Genomic DNA, 9,562 nt, shown 5'->3' on the forward strand with positions numbered 1-9,562 from the left:
ATGCTAAGAGCTCAAATTACGGGCTTTAAGCAAAGAGATGAAGAATCCTTGTATGAAGCTTGGGAGCGATTCAAGAGAATTTGTCGCTCATATCCTCATCATGGACTTAGCGAGTGGTTCTTGGTAAAACAATTTTGGAACGGTCTTTATGAAGATTCAAGGAACATTCTCAACATGGGATCAAATGGAATGTTCACCGAAGTTGATGACAATCAAACTTGGAACAAAATTGAGGAAATGGCGGTCCATAACTCACAATATAGTAGACCTCGCAAGGCTACTAGAGGAGGAAAGCATGAAGTGGACTCCATTACTCAATTGGGTGCTCAACTTAGTGCTCACATTGATACCATCAATTTGAAGTTTGAAAAAGCTATGTCTAGACTTGAAGAAGCCTCAAAATCACCAATGCATCATGTTAATGTCATGACGGTATCTTCATCAATCCCAAGTGGGATATGTGAGAATTGTGGAACTTTGGGACATGACCAAAGTGAATGTAGGGGAACAAATGAACAAGTGAATGCTTTTCAAGCATACAAGAGTGGTACCCCTTATTCAAACTATTACAATGAAAACACCAAATTCCATCCAAATCTCTCATACAAAAGCCAAAATGTTCAAAACCCTCAACCAACATAAACCCCACCTCCCATGAGAAACCAAAATCAAAGACCCTTTTACAACCAAAACCAAGGCTACCAAAATCAAGCTCCATACAATCAACAAAATGACCAAGGTTTTGATGTTCAAAAAGCGGTCCTCCAAATGCAAAAGAATCAACAAGAGTTTTTCACTCAAATGCAAAAAGATAGTCAAGCAAAGGAAATCACCATCAACAACATTCTAGCTCACACCAAAATGTTGAAAACCCAATTGACTCAACTAGCATCTTCAAGCTCACAAAGACAAAAGGGGCGATTACCACCTCAAAGTAATCCCCCAAGACATGAAACGGTTAGTGTCATTCACTTGAGGAGTGGTACAAGGTATGAAGCACCGAAGAAGCAAGTTGAGGATGAAGTTGTGGAAGCTAGTGACAAAGAAGAAATTGTGCAAAACTCCAAGGATGGAGAACCATCAAAAGAAGAAATTTCAAAGAAAGATGAAGACAAGGTCAAGGAGAAGGAGCCCATTGTGGTTAGACTTCCTTTTCCAAGTCGTCAAGCCAAGCCCAAATTTGATGACCAACTTGGAAAATTTATGGAAATTGTGAAGAATTTGGAAGTCTCAATTCCTTTCACGGAATTAATCAATTGTAACACCCCCATTTATTTAGGAGCCTTTAGCAAGACATTCCAAATAAATTGGACTGTTACCAGCTCGGTTGCCCGAGGTAAATGATACAGATTTAAAACAAACCAAAGTACTTTAATAAATTTAACTGAAATAATGGTTTTATTACATTGCCAACCGATTAAATATAAACCTTAACATTACAATTTACTACGCAGCGGAAATTACATAAATAAAGTTGTATAAGTCAACTAAGTGATCTAGACAGCAACTACGGTCCAAGTCGAGCTCACATCCCAATGCTCCCAAGTCAGCTAATCTTTAGTACCTGTCAAATCTGCTCCCCATTATGGTTCATCACAGGTGTTCACGAATACACGGCCAACCACGAGGTTGAGTAGGATAAAATACATTAAAACAACCAATCTCTCACAATTGTCAATATTCCAATCTCAACTGCTCACATGTCATATATCGACATCAACCATCCACGTTATCCACCAGAGACCAAGCCTGGGGCCTTCCAATTATTCACACACGTTATCCACGAGAGACTAAGCTGGGGCGGTCCAATCACCACTCACGTTATCCACCGGAGACTAAGTCTGGGGCGGTCAATTCTCATAAACCGTTCCACAATATAATTGTATAAAATATACACAACTCCAACAATTAACAAAGTTAATCACTCAATTAGCTTAATTAAATAAGCAATCATACACCAATCATCCTTCCAATAACATTCACGTATTAAATACGCAAACCAGATATAGTTGAGTAGATTATCCTACCTTTTCAAAGAATACTCCAATTTACGCAATCAACTAAAATATTCTTCAGTAAACCCGTCTCACAAGTCCGTCACCTATAGATAAATAATATATTTATAATTTAATTATTAATTATCCAATACATTATCATAATTTAATCAATTATAATTTATTTATGTTATATTATTTTCTCGTGTAAAGTATCACGTAACAACCCGTCTTAATAAATTAAACAAGTCAAGATTATTGTAACCCACTAACAACCACGACATATACCCACGCAACACTCCAAACCCACAACCCCATACACGGTTGTATCTCGTGTACCCCAACCCCTTACATTCACCATACACGACACCACCGACCACCTAGCACCACCACACAACCCTCCACCTCCTAGCCCACACCACGATGACCCCCGACAACCTCCTACTGCCATCCCAACCATCCCCTAAAGCTTCCAAATTTCACGCCCTAGCCACGCCAACCACAAACACAATTTACCGAAAACCCGTCTTAAACATACACCGCGTGTAAAACACCTCACCAACATCACCACAGCCACCACTACCACCTCTGGCCACCACCGTTGACACCTAGGTCCCACGGTGACTCCAGAGGTGGTCCCCCATCCCCGGTATAGTCAGTAATGCGGCCACGAAATTCGTCTTAAAATAGCCACCACGCATGAACCCGTCCCCTGTTCTTCCCCTGTTTTCGCCACCAACGACACCAACTACCACCAGCCACCCTAACGACACCCCCACTGTGGTCGACCCAACCCCCTGAAACCAACCCACCACAACCCAGGTCAACACAAGACCGTTTAAGGGTTCGAATAAACCCATACAGACCCACGACCAATCCCGCAACAACCACGGCTAACACCCAATTCACCACCCCCTGGTTTCACGACGGTGGTCAAAGATAGGTCAGACAAGATTATGGTGGTCCCTAGTCCAGCTATGGTCAAGGTCGGGTCTCAAAACAGCGAGGTAAGGGGTAAAACCGTGTAAGATTCACAAGGCAAACAACACAAACAACCACGTAAAACCCAGCAACAACCCCTCCCCTGCCGGTCAACGGTGGTCACACGGAGGTCCAGTTAAATCACTGGTGGTCCACGTCCAAGGTCACGGTCTTAGCTAGTCTAGAGGCGGTCTAAATTACGAGTTATATAAGTTATAAAATCAATACATTAAATTGTGAGACGGTGTTACCTTTTATCGCTAATTGCCTCTTCCGTCTTCTAAATCTCCTTTCTCTTCTTTTATGACTTACTTTTCAGATTTATTAAGTATTTATAGTCTAGGTTTGGGAGTATATGAGGCCAATTAGGAAATTATTGCCTTTTCCAATTATTATTAGAAATTACCAAATTATTATAATATTTATTATCTTATTATTAAATCCCGCTTTAAATCCCGACTACTCTCATACTAGGCCTAGTATAATCAGCCCATTTATTCACAACACACGGCCCAAGACTTATTACTAGCTAAACCCAATTCCCGGCTTGCTTATTTATTTATTATTTAATTAACGTCTTTCTCGCAACTATTATTAGAAACCTCATTAATTATTATTAAATTACATAAATTATTCTCATTAATTATTATTAAATTTCGGGGTATTACAGTCTTCCCCCCTTAAAATGAACTTCGTCCCGAAGTTCGCCCATAACTACAAAAAAAACATTTATAAACATTTGCACAACTGAGTCTCATTCCAATTATGATCATTGCAACATAATTAACTTACTTAATCATTAGCAAAGCATATTGTACTTATCCAAATGTATCACAAAACCAATTCAAAACATGAAAATGTATCACAAAATAAATTTAAAACATTAGGTGTCACATTCTACCCCCCTAAAAATAAACTTCGTCCCGAAGTTTCGGAGCTACAATTACTTTATTAAATCACTAACAACGGAAATACTTATATAAATTATAAGTCTCTAATCCTCTCAATAAAACTAGTTACCCTTCTCTCCATTCCCTTGCACTGTACTAGCTGCAAAAGTCTTTCCACCATTACTCGATCACCTCCATTGCCTTGCCTATTGTTGTAGCTCCTCTGGGTACTCCATTGCCCTGCATTTCTATTGCTGCCTATACTCTGTATTGGAGTTTGATAGTTTCTTTGGTTTTCATTTCCATAACCTCCATTTCCATTGCCACCTCCTTGCTTGCCCAAATTTACTCTACAATCTATGATCTTATGTCCCAACTTACCACACCTGAAACAACTACCAACAAAATCTCTACTAGCCACCGACCGACTATCACTCCCACGGCTCACTCCTCCCATCGGTGTACTATTAGCAAAGTAAGAGTGGTATTGGTTAAAATTTTGTTTCTTACTCCCAACATTCTCACTAGAAGACTCAACCTTTCTTTTCTCACTCTTTCCCTTCTTCTCCTCCTTCTCCCTCCTCTCTTCCTTTAACATATCTGCAATCCTCTCCGCATGCCCAGCTCGTTGATAAACATCATCCATGGTACTTGGTTGACCAGCTGCAAGCCTCTTCTTAATAGTGGTTGTTAATCCCTTTTCAAATATGAGTGCCAACATCTCATCACTAAAATTCAAATCAGCTACATATTCTGACAATTCCATAAACCTGTTATAATAAGTCTCTACTGTCATCTCCTCAGTCATCTTGAACGAATCAAATTCAGCTCTCATCTTACTCCTAATATGTTCTGGTACAAATACAGCTCTCATATTCTCTTTGAAACCCTTCCAAGTGATAAAAGGTTCATCACTCTCCCTCCAAGCTTCCCTTATGACCTCCTTACTACGATTCCACCACAAACCCGCTTTTCCCCTCAGATAGTAAGCAGCTTGGTCTACTTGCATCTCCGCAGGACATCCTAGCAACTCAAAAAGGTTATCAAACTCTCTATGCCAATCCCCAAGTAAAGATGGTTCCCCTAATCCGTCATATTTCGTTGGGTTGTGCCTTGCGATACTAGCACTCATCTTTGTTGGATCCTGAACCGACCCCTTAGCTTTCAGTGCCGCAGTCAAAGCCTCATTCATGGATATCAAACGGTCAATCTCCTCTTGGGACATGGTAGAGGGTGTAGGTGTAGATCTCTTTGGAGGCATGGTTCTATAAAAGCAAAACAAGACAACATAAGTTTCTACCCGAGGAAAAGATGGCTCAACATTTTTAAATATTCTATACTTACAAAACAAGGTTTGGTCAATTTTATCCTTTCTCACCCCTCTTTAGGTCCTCCTATCATCACTCCTACCTCCCAATTATCATAGGTTATAAATCAACAAAACATTTATATTAAACTTTTGGTAAACTCGCATTTTCGGAAATCAGAGTCAAGATGTAAATTTCAAAAATCGTCATTAAATAACCGTTACGTTCTACATTGAGTTTTTATACTTTTCAGAAAATATAAAGAGTTTTCAAAACATGGAAAAAAGAATCAAGTCCAAATCTCGAACAACCATTTTACAAATATTTTTACAATTCAGTGGGTCCAAACAGGAACCCATCAGCAATTTGTCAAAAACTTGGGTCAAATTGTAAAAATCACTATTAATTGTCAATACTTTACCTTGCAACGTGCCTTATCAATTTTGAAACATATTTGAATCTTTTAAACAGAGGAGTTGGAATTAAGCAAAATTATTAAGTGGGTATTAAATGGGAAATTTTACAAATTGTTTGTCGAAAACATAACTGTACAGGAACATTCCGACCACTGTCCACTAAATTATTTATTTCTCCCAAACCGTAAAACTTTTAAATACGAGACCAACGGAATTGGTAAGCTAACTCATTGGGTTATCACTCATAAAAATTACAACCATGTATGATGAACGGAGGTCAAATGGCAACTAAATCAAATAGAGGTAAAATCTGACGGAATAAAGTTCAGCTCTAGGTTACTTTCTACTAGGTCACAAGCCCTTATTAACACCCTTCTACTCCTATATCAACACAACTTGGTCGATAAACTTTCACACAAGACTAGTATATACTCTAAAGCATTCATATCACAAGCTTAATCATTTCATAATAAATTTTAAATAACATGGCGTTGGGATTCACACAACCGCATATCACTAGACATGATTCTACTATCACACAACGTTCAACCATATAATCAATATCAATTTATAATTACTTTCATGCTCATCATCAAAACAATTCTACATCAACTCCTCATTTCATCCATTCCACACCCCTTCAAATCAAGATTATGTCCCGTAAACTCAGTCATCAATGAAAACAATATTCAAACAAAGCAACCAAAACTCCTACGACAAGATAAACAATATTAATTTTAAATTTCCCCACTCTGGAATATCCCTTAAGGAAACCGGTTCAAAACTGAAAGGGCCAGAAGTTTGGTGTGAGGGGGCCCCTAACTCATCCCAAGCCTTAAGTGGGCTCCTAACAGTTTCTATCCGGGTTCATTTTATTAGACACATCCTATGTTCATTATTATGTTCATTGGTTAGGCCTGAGGATCGTTTTGCTCTGATACCACTTTGTAACACCCCCATTTATTTAGGAGCCTTTAGCAAGACATTCCAAATAAATTGGACTGTTACCAGCTCGGTTGCCCGAGGTAAATGATACAGATTTAAAACAAACCAAAGTACTTTAATAAATTTAACTGAAATAATGGTTTTATTACATTGCCAACCGATTAAATATAAACCTTAACATTACAATTTACTACGCAGCGGAAATTACATAAATAAAGTTGTATAAGTCAACTAAGTGATCTAGACAGCAACTACGGTCCAAGTCGAGCTCACATCCCAATGCTCCCAAGTCAGCTAATCTTTAGTACCTGTCAAATCTGCTCCCCATTATGGTTCATCACAGGTGTTCACGAATACACGGTCAACCACGAGGTTGAGTAGGATAAAATACATTAAAACAACCAATCTCTCACAATTGTCAATATTCCAATCTCAACTGCTCACATGTCATATATCGACATCAACCATCCACGTTATCCACCAGAGACCAAGCCTGGGGCCTTCCAATTATTCACACACGTTATCCACCAGAGACTAAGCCTGGGGCAGTCCAATCACCACTCACGTTATCCACCAGAGACTAAGTCTGGGGCAGTCCAATTCTCATAAACCGTTCCACAATATAATTGTATAAAATATACACAACTCCAACAATTAACAAAGTTAATCACTCAATTAGCTTAATTAAATAAGCAATCATACACCAATCATCCTTCCAATAACATTCACGTATTAAATACGCAAACCAGATATAGTTGAGTAGATTATCCTACCTTTTCAGCAATACTCCAATTTACGCAATCAACTAAAATATTCTTCAGTAAACCCGTCTCACAAGTCCGTCACCTATAGATAAATAATATATTTATAATTTAATTATTAATTATCCAATACATTATCATAATTTAATCAATTATAATTTATTTATGTTATATTATTTTCTCGTGTAAAGTATCACGTAACAACCCGTCTTAATAAATTAAACAAGTCAAGATTATTGTAACCCACTAACAACCACGACATATACCCACGCAACACTCCAAACCCACAACCCCATACACGGTTGTATCTCGTGTACCCCAACCCCTTACATTCACCATACACGACACCACCGACCACCTAGCACCACCACACAACCCTCCACCTCCTAGCCCGCACCACGATGACCCCCGATAACCTCCTACTGCCATCCCAACCATCCCCTAAAGCTTCCAAATTTCACGCCCTAGCCACGCCAACCACAAACACAATTTACCGAAAACCCGTCTTAAACATACACCGCGTGTAAAACACCTCACCAACATCACCACAGCCACCACTACCACCTCTGGCCACCACCGTTGACACATATGTCCCACGGTGACTCTGTGGGTGGTCCCCATCCCCGGTATAGTCAGTAATGCGGCCACGAAATTCGTCTTAAAATAGCCACCACGCACGAACCCGTCCCCTGTTCTTCCCCTGTTTTCGCCACCAACGACACCAACTACCACCAGCCACCCTAACGACACCCCCACTGTGGTCGACCCAACCCCCTGAAACCAACCCACCACAACCCAGGTCAACACAAGACCGTTTAAGGGTTCGAATAAACCCATACAGACCCACGACCAATCCCGCAACAACCACGGCTAACACCCAATTCACCACCCCCTGGTTTCACGACGGTGGTCAAAGATAGGTCAGACGAGATTATGGTGGTCCCTAGTCCAGCTATGGTCAAGGTCGGGTCTCAAAACAGCGAGGTAAGGGGTAAAACCGTGTAAGATTCACAAGGCAAACAACACAAACAACCACGTAAAACCCAGCAACAACCCCTCCCCTGCCGGTCAACGGTGGTCACACGGAGGTCCAGTTAAATCCCTGGTGGTCCACGTCCAAGGTCACGGTCTTAGCTAGTCTAGAGGCGGTCTAAATTACGAGTTATATAAGTTATAAAATCAATACATTAAATTGTGAGACGGTGTTACCTTTTATCGCTAATTGCCTCTTCCGTCTTCTAAATCTCCTTTCTCTTCTTTTATGACTTACTTTTCAGATTTATTAAGTATTTATAGTCTAGGTTTGGGAGTATATGAGGCCAATTAGGAAATTATTGCCTTTTCCAATTATTATTAGAAATTACCAAATTATTATAATATTTATTATCTTATTATTAAATCCCGCTTTAAATCCCGACTACTCTCATACTAGGCCTAGTATAATCAGCCCATTTATTCACAACACACGGCCCAAGACTTATTACTAGCTAAACCCCATTCCCGGCTTGCTTATTTATTTATTATTTAATTAACGTCTTTCTCGCAACTATTATTAGAAACCTCATTAATTATTATTAAATTACATAAATTATTCTCATTAATTATTATTAAATTTCGGGGTATTACATCAATCACGTGTCGGCCCACGCAAAATACATGAAAGACATCCTCACAAAGAAGAAGTCGATCCGGAAGCTTGAGACTATCGCCTTCACTAAGGTGAGTAGTTCAATACTTCAAGGGAGTTCACCTCCAAAACTCAAAGATCCGGGAAGCTTCTCAATACCGTGTACCATTGGCGACACCACGATCAACAAAACCTTATGTGATCTAGGGGCTAGTGTGAGTGTTATGTCGTACTCGGTGAGTAAAAGGTTAGGGATGGGAGAACTTAAATGCACCAATATCACACTCTAAATGGCCGATAGATCGACGAAGACACCATTAGGGATATGGGAAGATGTTCCCGTAAGAGTTGGGAAATTTTTCATCCCGGTGGACTTTGTCATTGTTGACATGGAAGAAGACTCCAACATTCCAATCATTCTAGGAAGACCTTTCTTACACACCCGCGGGTGCGGTGATTAATGTGAAGCATGGAGAGCTCACTCTAGAAGTGGGAGATGAGAGCATAACTTTCAATCTTGACAAGACCATGAGAGCTCCCCGTTTGCATGAACCATGTTTTATGATTGATCATTATAGCCGAAAGGATGATAGGAAGACATCGGAATTCCAATGGAAGAAGAAAATTGATGATGCTCCAAT

General features: G+C 39.7%; 1 non-coding gene across 1 annotated transcript; it reads right to left on the reverse strand.

Annotated features, from left to right (window-relative positions):
• On the reverse strand, positions 1 to 107 carry LOC141639864 (small nucleolar RNA R71). Its single transcript, XR_012542726.1, has one exon. It is a non-coding gene; the product is annotated as a small nucleolar RNA R71 (small nucleolar RNA).
• Between the last annotated feature and the right edge of the window lie 9,455 nt (positions 108 to 9,562).

The sequence above is a fragment of the Silene latifolia genome, unplaced genomic scaffold (genome assembly GCF_048544455.1).
Source record: "Silene latifolia isolate original U9 population unplaced genomic scaffold, ASM4854445v1 scaffold_57, whole genome shotgun sequence".
Classification (NCBI taxonomy): domain Eukaryota; kingdom Viridiplantae; phylum Streptophyta; class Magnoliopsida; order Caryophyllales; family Caryophyllaceae; genus Silene; species Silene latifolia.